Genomic DNA, 17,798 nt, shown 5'->3' with positions numbered 1-17,798 from the left:
GTGAAAACTTTAAAAGAACATAAAAGGTAAAAACTTGAATAAAAATGGATTCAAGTCCTCCACAGACATAGCTAAGAATCGTGAGTCTCTGACCTGTTTGTTCTTTTCACCTTGAATTCTAGCTCTCTAGCGACAAGTTACTCAGTTCACTTCACTTCACAATCCTTCTGGTTCGCGCAATTGCATGGCATTTTGTGCCGCCACATTATTCACTAAACTTCTTAAAAATGCAGAGTTGAAATTGATCTATAGCTCAATGTGCGGGGTCCGTCATATCAGCCTCCCGTATTTGGAGAGGACGCTGTGGGAGTTGCGTCAGAGAAATGGCGGCAGAGATAGATAGCGATATACAGTCGACTCTTGCTAACTTGAAGCCTTATAACTCGAATATTCCTTTATCACGATGTTTTCTTTCCGCCCCAAAAGAATTTAGTGTTTTCGACACAAACTTGTCGATACATCTCGAATGTAATCCTTTTAAGTCGAAGTTTTAACGAAAGTTTCGTTTTCATTCTATGCATAAAAATGCAGCCAAACTAAGAAGAAAAAAAATTCCCTTTTAACGTTTTGCCTCGCTAATCAGCTCGTGCAAGAGGAATAATTTATTTACAATAGTGCTCTTCAATTCTTCAATGCGCACAGTGTTGAAAGATTGCGTGAGAAGTAGCTAAACGCCTTACTTTCTGCCAGGACTGACTCCCAAAAATTTTATTCGTGACTAATCTTTGAGAGACTTAAAATTTGAGCAAACACTAACAAATAGTAGTCTTTATTTTCTGAATGACGAAGATAATTTGCTTTTTGGACAAAGCGACAATTAAAATAAAGACTCCAACAAAAGAAGATTATCTTACTTTTTACCTTCTATGCAAAAAAAAAAATGCACTTACTGGTTTCTGAAAAAAATTAAAAATAATAAAATTAATTTGAATTTTGACATTTTTAATTCGAGTTATGTTTTTCGCAATCACGAATGTGTGTGTCTGCGTATTAAGGCATGTGTTTTTGTGTCTGTGAGTAGGTTTTTGTGTAGAAGTATGTGTATGTGTGTGTATGTATGCGTGTGTGTAGGATATGGACGCAACCTAGAGACGGTTTTCGCTCGAGGAGCAGCATCGGGAGGGTCCGGTCGACGGGGAGCTGCAGAGGAAGGCGGGGGGGAAATAAAATCATAGAAACAGTCAAGTGAGAACAATAAACAATGTGATTGCTCAAAAAAAAAGAGCGAAAAAAGCAGAATTATCATAGGAATTTTAGGAATTTTTCAAAAGTTTCATACACGTATGAGAAAATGTTTTAAAGATTTTTTTTTAAATCATGCTACGTACTTTCATTTTAGAATAGGTTTTAGATTATCGGATTTCAATGAGTTTAGTTACAGAAATATTTTTTTTTAGAAAATGAGCAAGGTCCCCGTTTAAAACAACCGGTTGTGCGAAACGGAGCATTTATTTTAAAGCAATGAATATTCTACCGATAGCTGGAGCAAACCGAACATGGTAGCGTCGTAATGCTGTGATTGGTATCTGCGTAGCCCTCACTATGCTGCTAGGTTAGGTTTGCTTCAAACATAGCTCTTTCATTCAGTAAAATTACCGCCCATTAGCCAGGGCTAAAGCAAAAATACATGAAATACACCGCCAGCTCAGTCATTTCCAGCCGAGGACTGCAGTTTCGTGCTTATTAGCACTCATCAGCCCGGCATAGGAAAGTGACTGAGCTGGAGATGGAAAACCTCTTAAGGAAGCCAAGAGTGCGAAACAAACTGGTAGCTAATATAGAATTAGCAGACCAGACGAGTGACCGAAGCAATGGTTCGGTTCAACTCGAAGATTGAACGCCCTCGCGTTCAATCTTCGAGTTGAACCGAACCATTGCTTCGGTCACTCGTCTGGTCTGCTAATTCTATATTAGCTACCAGTTTGTTTCGCACTCTTGGCTTCCTTAAGAGGTTTTCCATCTCCAGCTCAGTCACTTTCCTATGCCGGGCTGATGAGTGCTAATAAGCACGAAACTGCAGTCCTCGGCTGGAAATGACTGAGCTGGCGGTGTATTTCATAGCTCTTTCAGTTTCCTCCCCAGAGTTGTTAGAAAGTACTCAAGACCTTAAACTCTCCATATTACACTCAAACACAAATTTAAACAGCTTGAGCTATGTTCTCCTGATACCAGTTTTGTCTATCAGTTTCTCTTTGATAGCTACCCATTATCAGAAATCTGAATATAAAATATTGTGTGACGCAAAATAACTAGATAAAAATTTGTTTGTACTTAATATTAAAAAGTCTTTTACTTGCAATTATCTTTAATATTTTTTCCACATATTATATCCCATATTTGTATTACTATATTGTTAAAATTAAAATTTAGAAGATATTTTTTCTTAAACTCTAAAGTATGCTACAGAAAGAGTAATTTCAGCTGAACTAAAGTAACACTTAAAGGACTTTCTGTCACATATTTGTCATAGTATTGAAGCATAATGGAAGATATTTCAGTAAAATTCCATGGCGCTCAAAACGGGGAAGACCCCGTTTCGGACAACTAATAGATATCTCTATTGAAGCCACCAGTGACTTATTTTTAAACAATAGTGCCTCTTTTCAGAGGATTTAGACCATTTATCTTGAAGTAAAGTAGCATTTACTTGAAACCTCGAAGAATCAATTCTGTATTTGCAAAATCATATATTTTAAAATCACTTTATCAAGTTAAATTCGGTAAAAAAATGAAAACCGGACAAAAAAGTCGAAAATTTTTGAGAATTTTGAACAAAAGAATAAACCGTCCAATACTTCAACAAATAGATTCAATCTGGTTTCCGATTGATAAGGAATAATATTCATATCTAGTACTGATAGTTCCAGCAATACTCATTAAGAAACTTAATGTTCACATTGGACCCGCCGGCCGTTTCCATTTCAAGTTGTTTTCCCCTACTTGAAAATGGCTACCAGAAAATCGCAGCAACTTGAACTATGGATTTAGACATGCACACATTTATAAAATAACTGCTTTTTATTATTATTACAATAGTATAATCTGTAAATTTGTTCAATAAATGTGACACAAGTCTGAATACGTGAAGAGGTCATACACACAATACAAAACTATATACAATACAATAAACTTTAATCATTATTGTAGTAATCAAAATGCAGATGGTTTTAAATTTCGTTTTTTTAATTTTTACACAAATAAGTAGTTAAAAATAACAAATAATAAAAAACAGCTAATAATAAAGAATAAAAAATAGACTGAGCTTCGCGGGTCACATATGGCCCACGGGCCGTAAACTGGAAAACACTGGCTAGACTGGCTAAGAACACTCTCAATCAAGTCACTTTATAAACAATAACAATGGCCCACACGGATCAGTTTCATGAGCCAAATACCACCCGCGGGCCGAAATATCTAAAAATTACAACAAAAAGCAATAATAATCTGCAGAGACTTTACATTAAAAAAAAAACATTTACACACTCAAATGTTCTATCGATTGAAGCGATGCCTACAGTTCTGGATACAGTTTTACAATAACTATCGTCGATTAAATTTGTTGCATAAAACGTGATCGGGCGTCATACATTTCTTTGTTACTTTTCATTATACTGGATCCTGAACACAGCGCCGCAGACTAAATCCATCTATAAAAAGTTGATCAATGGTTAATTTTCACTATTTCTTTTACAATTTGAAATTCGCTATCAAAAAACAAATAAACAAATTAATAATAATAATAAGTATTAGTAAGATTAAGTAGTAGCATAACTAGAAAATTTTCTGAATGATAGTTTCGAAATTGAAAATTTAAGATATTTTGTCCCCTGAATTTTTTAGTATGAAAGTATTAATTACTATGTATAATTATACATTTCTACGTTCAAAGAATTATTAATTAATAAAAGTAATTAAAATTAATTGGTAATATATATATATATATATATATATATATATATATATATTTTTTTTTTTTTTTTTTTGAGAAGGTTCAGACTTTGCCTTTGGCAAAAATGGTTGTTATATGGACAAGAAATCCCAAAATTTCAATTAATGAAATTTATATAAAAAATAAATAAATAAATATTCTGGGATAAATTAGCTCAAATACACTTGATTTCTTATTTTTATTTACTTATATTTTGTATATAATTTTGATGAAAGATATAAGCTAACTCAGAAATGATCTTTAACAAAAACCCACTTTTCACAAAAACTCGGGTGGGTTTTTGTTGGTGGATCCGCCCAGAAAAATCCGCCCGGGATTTTCTGGGCTGGGTTTGGCTGGATCCACTTTGCCAACCCTGATTAGTGCAGCTGTCCCATTCCTCCCAAATCTCCCCCCTATGAATGCAATCGCTCAACTGTGACTCAACGCTAGTTGCAGGGAAGAAAAACCGTTGCTCAACTTAGCCACTGATTTAATAACTGTACCTTCTACGCTTTGTGTTAACGTGATAGTATTTGTCATTTAAACCGTTATCTTTCTTGCCTATTCCTTTGGAAATGAAACCAATTGAGGAAAACGTTATTAGTGTAACTGCCATCACACACACTCTTGATAAGGAAATGTATAAAAGATACCAGAACATTCCTTCTACTGTCAAAACCTTTTTTTAGCTTTCGTTTTCGCATATTTTACTCGGTAAGTAACATTTAAATATTAATAAAGGAATTTACTCAGTTTTGTTTCAATGAGATAAGTCTCTTTTATTGTGAAGATGTTAAAAGAAGAAATTTTGTCAAATGCATTTCAAATCGTCTATCCGATTTGCTTTATGTAGCGAAGAGTAACCTTCCTTCAAAAATCAACTATTCACCTGTCGTAGTTGCTTCTGCATTAAAGCTAGACCTAGTAAAATTAATTATATTGGGTCAAAATAAATGATTATTACAACGTTGTTACGGCGTGAAGTATGAAATTTTTTGTAGGCACTTGTTATGTCTCATATGATGAACGGTAAATTTGCCATCAGAGAAAACAGTAAAAATGTAGTTTATTTTTCTGAGAATGAATTGTTATCCTCATTCGGGAGGTTTCACTGCTGATACGTTCAGCAATACCGAAAATGTGTAAAAAGTATAAGCCTTCTGGAAAACCATCACTAAATATTGAAACACAGAAAATTGGGCTTTAGAAGAAATTGAGAAAATGTACATTACAGAGGGCAAAATCCGCTGGAGTTGCATGAATGCAATACTGGAACGATTATGCAAATTTAAGAAATGCGTTCGAAACCTTTAACTTACTAAAACTGCACAATATTTTTTTCCGAAGAAGAAAGCAATAAAAAATTTAACATTATTTTTTATTTATGCTGTCTAATATGCAGAAAGTACCTGTCGATGTCTTTGTCATCGTGAAGCTAGTAATTATTAGCTAATATAAATGTGAGGGGTACTTTGAAAATTATGTTGGAGGAATTAGCTGAGCAATCTTCAATATTTGGCACGATTATAAAAGAGACAACAGAAACTTAGGTGAAACATTAGATGACTCGCATGACAGTGTAGTACGTTAAACTTTGTAAAGTGAGAGGTAAAGCAGCAAAATTTTTCAAAAACTTTTGCTAAGACTCAGAGCCCAATTTCCCAAAATGCAGAGTAGGCAGCTGCCTAGGGCAACAAATTTTTTAGGGGCGGCAAATTTTGCTTCAGTCTCATTTTTTAAATTATTATTCTTGAAAATAAAGCATCAGTTTTTTTTTTAATTTTTCCCCAAAAACAGCGACATACAGGTAATTGATCCTAACTTGTCAGCGAACTAGAACGTAATTGTCGAAACCACAGAAAATGCGGTGTGACTTCCGGTAACGAGTAATCAGTTTCATTTTTAGTTTGCAGTGGGGAAGGAGTACAACCCCTATAGAAAACATACTCTTTACGGCCGTTTCCATGGACACTTTCGACCCCGGAAAAAACCTGCTTTTCATCGCATCCCGGTTATTTGCGGGGTTTATGTGGAATCTTTCTGCTCCTGCTAGCTTCTGGAGTGAAAGCGTTGTTTTTACCCAGAATGCGTTACGCGAAACAAGCTTGTCTACTAGCCGCTAAGGATGTTGGGTAAAAACCGCTTTCTCTGGGACAATGGGAGAACCTCTTTTTACATAGAAACGGGGAATTTTACAATCAGTTTTTTGTGGAGCCTGGGCGGGGATTTACCGGGTCGAAAAGTGCGTTATGAACGCGGCTTTTGATCTACAGTGGCTCCCAAAAGTGTTCGTACACCTACGACTTTCCATGAAATAGGCCCTTATCCATTGGTTAGAATTAATATTTCGGAATAGGTATTTTATTATAAGATCTATGATCTATTTTTAACAAAATTATATAAAATTTTTTAATAAAACATTAAAACTTAATTTTTTAAAAATCAAAAACCAAAAAGTGCCGGAAATTTTATCTCACAAAAGTCTTCGTACACTTTGACAAAATGTCAAAAAATTAGTAAATAATCTAACTTTTTACTAAGTTATTATTTAGTAGGATATCATGCAGTAACAACAACAGCTTTTAAACGTCTGGGAATAGATTTCATTGTTTTTTCTTTTTTTTTTTTTTTTTGTGCAATTTCTGAGTACGTGTTCAGCCGCACTATGAGTCTTACTGTTTCTAGTTCGCTTTTTGTTTCAATGGTGTATTTTGGTAATCTAGCCACCAGATATCTCCAAATATGTTCCATTAAGTTTAAATCTAGCGATTGAGAAGATATTTCTAAGCTTAAGGACAAATTTTGAGGCACCAAACGCGAACGTGTGCTTCTTATCGTTACCTTGATAAAAAACAAAGTTGTTTCCGATTACCAAATTTTGGAGTAATAGTTTAAAATTGCTTCTTAAAATATTTAAATGAACAGCATAATTCATTATTTCATCAAAAAATTCCAAATTTCTAAGTCATGATGCTGAGATGCACCCTAACACAAGAACACCTTCACCGTCCTGATTAACCGATCCAACTAAGTTCTTAAGATTAAATTCCTCATTTTTTTCTTTCATTTACAATTATACAACAATTTAACCCAAAATGTTGAATTTATTTTCGTCTATAAGTAAGACGTTGTTCCAAAACGTTTTGAGCTTATTTATCACTGATTTTACGACGAAAAGTGTAAGCTTACTATTTTTCGTACGAACAAGAAAATTTCTGCGGGTAGAGGTCCCATTTAATCTAGAAAATCAGAGAACTTGGCAAACAATTTTAGGTAAAAATTAAACGTAAAATGTTTCATTCAATTCTGCAGAAACTTTTTCAATTCTGAAATGTGTATTTTTCATATTTTTTTTAACTGTAAACCTTCGATCACTCTTTGTTAACTTTGCCAGTTGACCTTTTCTTACCTTCTTTTCGATCCTATTCTTGTCTTTAAATTATTTTATCAAGCCCTTCACTATAGAATGGTATAAATTAACCATTTTAGAGACATTTCAAACCAATTTACGGCTACTGTGAGGGAAAAAATAAAATTTCGAATCGTCTTTGTTGTTTTTTACGCATACCTGCCATTTAAAAATATTAAGCAGAATATTGGGGAATAAATACACAGAAAATTAAAGGCAAATGACTTTACAGTATCATTACAATGCAAAAATAATAAAAAAAAAACACATATGATAATTTTAATTATGAATTTATTTGAAACTATTTCAGTGTACGATGACTTTTGTGGCGTATTTTTTCTCTGTCTCTTCGTTTTTTGACAAATTTCCAAAATAAAATCTGGCAATATTCTAAAAAAAACTACTGGGTTTTATTCAGAATGACATAGGAATGATGTGAAAAAAAATTGGACTTCATATTCGAGTTCAGTTTTGCGTTATTTTGGTTTTACTACAAAATTTCAAGGTGTACGAGCACTTTTGTGAGCCACTGTATACCTTCCAAGAATTTCTTTCCCTTAACTCAAATAAGGTCCTACCGAAGCGCATCAAGAGGACCGGTAGCCTCCTTTAAAACATACATAACATCTGGTCTCTCTTAAAAAGACTATGTGCAGCACTGGAAGGGCTGAGTGACCATTATGTCTTTCTGCGTTTAAAAAGAGCATTTTATTCCTCTTATACCCTTAGAAATGTTCATCACGAAACGTTACTTGAATGTTTTCAGAATTAGAAAGTCATTTAAGGTTATTACTTCTGCTCCATAAGTTAGTTAAAAGATAAAACCTACTCCGTTTGGAAAAGCTTGAATACTGTTTTGTCTATTTATTTCTAGAAACCATTTATTTGTAAAAAGATTAAAAATATATTTTAAATTTTTAATATGTATTTTTTTTATATAGGTGACGCTTTAAAACGCCACAATTTGATTGTTTTAATATACGTACAGTGGCTCTCAAAAGTTTTCGTACACCTTCGACTTTCAACGAAATAGGCCCCAATTCGTTGATTAGAATTAATATTTCGGAATGGGTATTTAATTATAAGATCTATCATCAATTTTTAACAAAACTACATCAAAAGTTAAAAAAATATTAAAACTTAATTTTTAAAAAATCAAAAACCAAAAAGTGCCGGAAATTTTATCTCACAAAAGTCTTTATACACGTTATAAAATGTCTATATATTATTGAATAATTTAACTTTTGAATAAGCTATTAATTAGTAGAATATCATACAGTATTCATAACACCTTTTAAACGTCTGGGAATATATTTCATTCTTTTTTCTTCTTTTTTTGCGTAATTTCTGAGTAGTGTTCAATCACATTTCGAGTCTTACTGTTTCTAGCTCTATTTTCGTTTTAAAGCCCTATTTTCGTAACCTAGCCTCCAGATATCTCTAAATACGTTACATCAAATTAAAATCTGGAGATTGAGGGGGTATTTTCTAAACTTTAGGACAATTTTCGAGGCACTAAACGCAAACGTTGAAAACCGTGTGCTTCTTATCGTTATCATGATAAAAAACAAAGTTGTTTCTAATAACCAAACTTTTGACTAAGAGTTCAAAATTGGTTTTTAAAATATTTAAAGGAACAGCATGATTCATTATTTCATCAAAAAATTCCAAACTACCAAGTCCTGATGCTGATATGCACCTTCACACTAGAACACCTCCACCGTCCTAATTAACTGATCCAACTAAGTTCTTAAGATTAAGTTCCTAATTTTTTCTTCTACTTACAATTATACAACAATTTAACCAAAAATGTTGAATTCATTTTTATCTGTAAGTAAGACGTAATTCTAAAACGTTTTGAGCTTATTTATCATTGATTTTGCGACGAAAAGCGTAAGCTTTCTGTTCTTCGCACGACCAAGAAAATTTCTGCGGGAAGAAGTCCCATTTAATACAGCTAATCAGAGAACTTGGTGAACAATTTTAGGTGAAAACTAATGTAAAATGTTTCATTTAACTCTACAGAAACTTTTACAGCACTCAAGTGTGTATTTTTCATAATTTTTTTAACTTTAAATCTCCTATTACGTTTTTCAACTTTGCCGGTTGACCTTTTCTTACCTTGTTTTCGGTCCGATTTCTTTCTTTAAAGCATTTTATCAAGCACTTTCATATACAAACAAATAAATTAACTACATTAGAGACACTTCAAACCAATTTACCGCTACTGTGGGAAAAAAATTCAAATTTGGAATGGTGTTTGCGATTTTTTAGGAATTCCAGCCATTTTATAGTAATAAGCACAATATTAAAGAATAAATAAACAAAAAAATAAAGCCTAATGACTTATAAGGGTCAACACAATGCAAAAATATTAACGGCATATGATAATTTTAAACATGAATCTATTTGAAAATATTTGAGTGTACGATGACTTTTGTGGGGTGTTATTTCTCTGTCTCTTCGTTTTCTGACACATTTCAAAAAAAAGATCCCTCAATATTTTGAAAAAAAAAAAAAAACAATGGGTTGCATTTAGAATGACATAGGAATGACGTGAAAAAATATTGGACTTCATATTCGAATTCAGTTTCGAGTTATTTTGGTTTTACTAAAAAATTTCAAAGTGTACGAACACTTTTGTGAGCCACTGTATTTGAATATTGAAAAAAAAAAAAAAAAGTAAGTAAACGAATGATTTTGAAATTATAGTGGTTTTCGTTGCTCAGTTAAGTTTGTTCGGTTATTTTGTTAACGAAAAAACGAACTAAATTCTGTTTTTGTTAATTTAAATGCCGTTGTCACTGTCTTATGAAAGTGTTCACGAATGCAAAATTTCAGAAACACAAATGCTAAAAGGCAGAATATAATTGTAATAAATAGTTTTTTAATTCATCACGTTTTTGAAAGAAACTAAAAAGAATGAAAAAAACTCTCTAAGCCTTGTGTAGGTTTAAAGCTTCATAGAAATTCAACATGCCTTACAGATTGCCTGAAAAGTTTGTGATTTTGAATTTTAATATCAATCAAAATACTTGCTATATATGAATACTATTTTGATGAATACTATATCAAAATACTAGCTGACCCAGCCACGCGTTGCTGTGGCGAAATAGTTGGATTAAAATAATATTTTACTCATTATTTTGATTGAATTAAATTAATATTTGAAATAGAGCTTTAAATAATATAGCCAATTTTAAAACATATGAGATTAATCATTGGCATGTTTCAATGTAAAAACGATTCATAAATGTTTCTGAAAAATAATGGGCAGCTTATGTGACTAATTTCTGCCAGTAACATGTCTTGCCAAAACCAGGAACGTTTTCCGATAAAATTCAGTAACCTTCGTGAAACTGTCTCGGATGCCTCCTGAAAAGCTCAAAGATTTTCCCGTTTGAAGCTAGTCGTGTTTCTGGAACTTTAGTGTAAACTAAGGTCAGTATAAAAAAGCTTTGCAACTTTCTGATTCATTATGGAACTTCTATAAGCAGTAATGCAAACATAGCCAAAGCTTAGCCAGAATTGCAAGCAAGTATTGCAAATTTTTAATCAGTAACGTTCCTCAGTAAACTTTTCCTTCAAAATTGTTGATTTTGATGAAGAAACGTGTACCGTTGCATTTCTAGGTGGGTTTTATCACGAAAAAGAATAATTTGGTGAGCCAATTTTCAACCGGAAATCGTGTAGTCGCACTTCTGGTGTATCCAGGGAATTTAAAAATTCAGTTGGAATGTTTACGGCTTTGTTTTCATCAACAACTGTACAGCCTTGTTCAACATCAACGGTCAGTATTTTTTTTCCAGCCGTCAGTAATGGCTCATTATTTGCAATAATTGTAGCTAAGACAGCGTCATTGCACCGTTTTTTCTCGTTGCAAATCAGTGTTAACTAAGTTGGTGGCCTAACGATCAAGTGGCGGCATATCATAATGACTAAGTGGCAAATTGATTTTGAAATTCAAAAACCTTTAGTCAAAATTAAAGCTTCATATTCATCTCTGATGTAAAATCTGGATTCGGACATTTGTGATGCGTTTGTTTAACTTTATGAAATATGTCTTCAAGCATAAAAGTTATATAGTTTCTCCACAGAAAAGATGATTGTGTTGGATATTATGTCGTCAAAAATGTTTTAAACAGTTTACGAATATTTTTTGTCGTTATGTCAAACCTGCATTAGAAAGTGTCAACTCCCAGTGACTGTGTGCGACCAATAAATAAAACTTGCGACATGCATCGTGATATAAGTTAAACACTCGACAATTAATGGTCCGCAAATATTCCTGTATGTTCGGGAATGTTTACCGAAAACAAATGGAAACAAAATATTCACTTTGTTTTGGATGCAGTTTTGTTTTGGATGGAGTTTTGGTCCCAATGTCGTGGCTTTAATTATGCCCGAGATTGATGAATGTTGCATTCTTTGTTTACGTGGCTTCCGTGATTTTCTGATTTTATTCAACACTGTAAAAACATTTAAAAAATGCCCTGAAAAATAATGGGCTGGAAATAGACCCAATTTCTGCCAGTAAAGTAGGAACGTTTTCCATTTAACGTCAGAAACCGTTCTAAAATTACTCTGAAATCTTTCCGAAGAATTCCGAAACCTCTCCGATTCGAAACAATCATTTCACTAAAACCTGCACAGATACCCTAAGTAACATAAGTTACTAAGGCACATTTTTCGACTCACCAAGAAAGTACAAAAATAATAATCGCAACCATAGCCACTGCTAGGACTTGCAAGCATGCACAAAGAATTTTATTTGTTTGTTACTCTTGGAAAGTTACGGAATCCAGAGACTCACTTGCTCCCATTGGGAAACACGTCAATCTGGACGGGCTATGACGAAGGTATTGAAGTCAATTCTCATGACTAAAATTCATTAACCTTCCTGAAAATTATCCTGGAATCTTTTTGATGAATTTAGCCATCTCCCTGTCTAAAAGCCAGTCATGCCTGAAGCCACCTTCCTGAAAATTATCCTGGAATCTTTTTGATGAATTTAGCCATCTCCCTGTCTAAAAGCCAGTCATGCCTCTGGACACCCCCCCCCCCTCCAGAGAAAACCCAGGTAAGTTTAATACAAAAGCTTGACACCTTTCTACTTTTCCAAGAAAGCACCAAAAGTATTACTGCAAGTATGACAAAAGGTAAGACATAATTGCAAGAAATTTCTATGAGACTTACTCGCCAGCGACTCCTGCAAAGCTACTGAATCCAGAAGCTCATTCTCTCTCATTCGGAGCTTGGACACAATACACGAAACATAATCTACTTGAAGCCGATACACTTAATAAATATACTCAGTTAATCTTTAAACTGGGAGTTGAAAATATTTTTCACAACAGTGAGATGTCTGCATTCATGACGTTTGTATCAATTCAGGAAACGTTTTGACGCAGATACTTGATTTTCAAAAGACATTGTTGAAGACCTATTAAATCCCGACACGTTCCACGGAAATAATCAGTGACATTTCGTATTTTTTACAATTCATGTAAAATAGCGTGGAACATTAATAAATAGTAAATTGTTTTATTTCTGAGAGTCGGACTTACACATTAGTTTTTTGACACAATGTGAAAAAAAAAAGGTTTTTGGTGTTTGAAGTGCTCTTCGTAAAAAATATCTTTGGTAAAATATACTCGTTGGTCGTTTTCGATATTTCGTTTTGTACAGCAAGATGCTGGACAGAAGGTTTTCTTTCGTATATGGGGAGACTAAATTATGCCAGATAATTTCGCTACTGCTTATATAACGTAATCATCTCTCAACGCGTAATTTTGTTATTTTTGTCCATATTTCGTACATAATATGCGACCTAATAAGAACCTTTAACAACGTATTGGCGAGAGTACTTCAAGGATTTCTTCGAACAGCAAAACTCGACATTAATATGAGCCTCATACGTTTTTAAAAGCAGTGGTGAGTATGGAACTATCCGCCGCTTGACAATTTTTTACTTAATTTGTAGAATTTGACATTTACATTGAAAAGTGTGGCCACTATTCTCATCATTTCTACGGCGATACAATTGCCATCAATATCCGTAACATAGTATATTATGCAAATTTTAATTAAGAATAAAGAATTTTGAGGAAGAATTAACTTACAGCGCCATCTATAAAGAATTTATAGAACTAAACAATTAATACACACTATTAATGTGTAATAAACTTTTAATATGCAATTAAAAATTATAAAAACCATCCTATCTTTTAAGTTGGACCAATTACAGATAGGTATGAAATTTGATAAAAATCGGTTCAGTAGTTTCGGAGTTTACCCCGAACAAACATCGTGACACGAGATTTATATATATATATATATATATATATATATATATATATATATATATATATATATATATATATATATATATATATATATATATATATAACAGTAGTAACAGTAACAGTTAAACAGCGCAAAATTAATATACAAAATGATGTTCAATTACTTAGCCTTCAAAACATCAAACCAAATTTTGATCCTCATCTTTCATATTTTGACTTTCAACTTTATTACTTATATTATCTTTCAGAAAATGCAGCTGTTTTCTGTTATATGTTTCATTGTATTGGCATCTACAGCACTTGGTAATATGTGCCCTGACGATAGACCTTGCGATGGTGGTAAGTTCACTGGTTTTTGTCATTAACAAGAATATTTTCGAACCTGGTTACAAAGTCATCCATCCCAGAGTTCTTCACAAAATAAACTGTATAATAAGGAAGGTAGACTTATAACGCAAGCGTTAAATTAGAGATTTTAAAGAACATTTATTATATTCTCTAAGAGTAGGCCTGTTTTTCTCCACTTTTTTTTTTAAAGTTGTTTAAGAGATTAATTACTACAGACATGTTTTAGCTAAATCATCTTTCTTTTTTTTTTGTCGGACCCCGATTTAACAAATTCATTGGGACCGCAACTTTTATACGTTACATCAGGATTATTCGTAATATCAGGGTGCGAAAAAAATGCATAAAAATATTACACTTAACTTATCTAAAAGTCTTAATAAGCAACCGCACAACAATCCATAATTACAGAGTGTACACGTTTTAAAGATAAATAAATACCTTTGTGCAGAACAGTAAAGTAAGAAAAAATAACGTCAAAAGAGCACAAATTGCCGATTACAGCATACACGTGTTTCGGCGTTTCAAGGAACGCCTTTTTCAATGCAAAAAGTAATTAGCTTATGGATGAAAAGATATCCGACACACACACACGACTTGTGTGTATGAGCGTGTGTGTGTGTGTGTCTCCGTGTGTGTATGTGTGTGTATGAGCGCGCGTGTGTGTAGGATATGGACGCCATTGACCACGAGAAACGGATTCCAGGAGGCAGTGCTCGGAGCCGCGCCTGCAGAGGCCGGTGGGCGGTGGTGCTGGTGTCCCTGGTAAGAGCTGAAAAAGGAACCACAACGTCAAGGACGGTGAAATGAAAGCAATAAGCAATCGTGATTGCTCAAAAAAAAGTAGGATTTAATGGGAGTTTAATTAGAGTTTTCTGAATAAGAATCGCTATTCATTGGTTGCCTTTCGCCCATCGAAAATTCCAAGAAAAGTCTCTATCTGCTTCAAAAAGGATCGATACATCATTTGGAAAACAATCCAATATTTCCTAATGCAAATTATCGAAAAAAAATTTTTTTTTCGGCTGTTAAAATAATTCGTTAATTCGGTGTTAATCATTCGGTAAATAGGGGGTTTTGGCCTTCATTTCACTCGGAGAAAAAGGAAAATTCGCTAAATCGCGAAAATTGTTAAATAGAGGTTCGTTAAATCTAGGGCTCTTCCGATGGCATTTTTTGGCCGATGGGCCGATGCCGATTGTTCAAAGACGGCCGATGGCCGATTGTTTACCTCCAAATGGCCGATTGCCGATGGCCGATGCCATTGGCCGATGCCAAAAAAAAAAAAAAAACAAACAGAAATAAATTGATAAGATTATCAGGGATTTAAAGGATCATTGATTTATTTCACTTTACTTCCTTTCTAGGAATAAGGAAGCGTAATCACAAAAAAAATCAGATTTCTCGACCTAAATTTCTATTTTACGATCACCCAATTTAAACTTCACAAGTTTTTTCGGCACATCTGTACATGCCTATGTACCTAAGAACATATAGATGACCAAAATATCCATTTTGAACGCCTCCTCAGTTAATTATCGCAAATTCTCTTGTGATGTCTTCATGCGCGTAAACTCGCGTCACTCAAAAACGTTAGGAAGTAGTAAGCTGAAAACGCATATACGTACGTAGTATGATCTAAAAGTTCGAGGACAAGTTGTATAAAACCTTACCCTGAATAGTTCACATTACCGAAGCACATTTATCTACAAAATAACCTTGGACGACTATGCACTTCTGCCAACGTTCATATAGCTTTTAGAAGCACTCCTGGAAGACATTTTTCGCAACCTCCTGTAAAGCCTCTTGCGCTGCTGCTTTAACTTCATCGTGGGGAAGAAGGCGACTTTCATGTTGCAGATGCAATGTTCGATTGGTCAATACTCTGATATGCCAAACAAATAACCTAACGTTTCGTCGAACTTAGCTCCGTGTGATTTTTACCTGTTCCCAGCAAAAAAAAAAAAAAACATTTGCATGGACGCCGCTTTCTTCCGTCAGGAGAAGATAAAAATGCATCATAGAAGGTAGCGAAAAGTGGCTTCTAGGAGTGATTCCAAAAGTTACATGAACACTGGCAGAAGTACATAGTCCCTCAAGGTGACCTTTTGAAGGTGGATGTGCTTCAGTAATGTGAGCTATTCTGGGTAAGGTTTTATACAACTTGTCCCCGAACTTTTGGATCGTACTACTTACAATTTGTATAGGGTGTAGTTATGCTTCTCCTTTTTTGACTGCTGTATGATGAAATAGAAAGAACAACAGCCAAAAAAAAAAAAAAAACAGAAAGAAAGAAAAAAAGGAAGATAAACAAAGAGACTGTTTAATAACCTATTGATTTTTTTAAATTGAACATATTACTAAGATTTCAGTAATATTGAAAAAATGTATGGATTTAGGTACACTAAAAATAGTTTAAAAACATTAAATTATGTTGTTTAATCATTCAAAAAAAAAATAAATAAAATAAAACTATGAAACCGTCAGCAAATAACGCAATTTAAGTGGAAAGATTGCACATAGACATTTTTTAGTCATCAAATTAAACAAAAAAGACAACAGATAAATTACAATATTAAATCATAATAGGAATATTTTCGTACTTATTTAAAATTTATGAATAGAAAAGTTTGCATTTTTCATAAATTTTGCTGAAAAAAGAAATAGCCATGAAAAGAGCGAGGTTCTTAAAACGCAGCTACAATAAACAAACTCAATATTTACACCAAGTTAATAACTGAATAAATATACTATACTCGATTGCAAGCTTTCTTGGCTATGGAGAAATGAGCTGCGGCCAAGTGAAGGAAATAGTTCCTTGCGCTTTGCCAGATAATCGGGGGAAATTACGCACTTTGCTTTAGAAATCGGATTAGTTAGTTAAACCGACGCAAAAGGGACATTTTTTTGTCATAATTTCTGTGAATCGTTAAATATTTTCAATTTTAAGAGCGGTGCAGCGCGGATCCATACATTCATTTGCAACTGAACGAACCAGCCAATCAGAGCTCACAAACAGTTGGCGATCTCCGGATATTCTGCGTTTGGCGCGATTTTGCTCAAGTGCTCCACTCTCGTTCGCTCGTCGTCCGCTGTAGTTCACTATTTTTGCTCGTTTTATTTTCTATCTTACTTGCTCGTTTTTCTATTTTCGTATCATTGATAATGGAATCTACGATGCCAAAATTGAGCTATGTGTTTCAGCCACACAAGCAAGGCAGCGCTTTGAAGAGCTCTGCAAAGACTATAGTTATGAATGTGTTTCATGAATTGCAAGTAAGAAATCCCAACGATTCTGTCACTGAAATTTTGGATAAAACTTCGGACTTGACAGGTGTTTCAACCCGCAGCATCTTACGAATGCAAAATGAATTTAAGATCCAAGGCTCTTTTTCCACACCTGGGAGAAAAAGGCCCGCAAGAAAAGGCAAAGCAACGCGAATGCAAAAGTTCGACGACTTCGTCCTGTCTGCCATTCGAAGGAAAGTGCATTTGTTTTTTAAAAGAATTGAAATACCAACGGTGGCGAAAGTCATGAAGACTATTAACGAGGACGCTGACCTACCAAATTTGACAATCGCCACAACAAGAAAAATTGATGCAAGATTTAGGGTTTGTGTACAAGAAGAGATCAAGGAATTCTATGCTGATAGAGAGGGAAGACATCCAAGTCTGGAGACGAAAATATTTGAGGCAAATTCGCCACTACCGAAATGAAGGAAGGACTGTGTACTATACAGATGAAACCTGTGTGAATTTTGGCCACTCAAAGCAAACAGTGTGGCAGGACACTTTCATCAAGAGGCCG

General features: G+C 33.9%; 1 long non-coding RNA gene across 1 annotated transcript in view; it reads left to right on the top strand.

Moving 5' to 3' along the window:
- Nucleotides 1-4,599: 4,599 nt before the first annotated feature.
- The window catches only part of LOC129234455 (uncharacterized), a 33,765-nt gene continuing 20,566 nt past the window's right edge, over nt 4,600-17,798 (top strand). Inside the window, exons 1-2 of the long non-coding RNA XR_008581541.1 lie at nt 4,600-4,645; nt 13,894-13,984. This is a non-coding gene — a long non-coding RNA (uncharacterized LOC129234455). The remainder of the gene's footprint in view (nt 4,646-13,893; nt 13,985-17,798) is intronic.

This window comes from Uloborus diversus, chromosome 1 (assembly GCF_026930045.1).
Source record: "Uloborus diversus isolate 005 chromosome 1, Udiv.v.3.1, whole genome shotgun sequence".
NCBI classification, from domain to species: Eukaryota; Metazoa; Arthropoda; class Arachnida; order Araneae; family Uloboridae; genus Uloborus; species Uloborus diversus.
The sequence above is the reverse complement of the archived record's forward strand: the minus strand, read 5'-3'. Positions and strand labels throughout refer to the sequence as shown.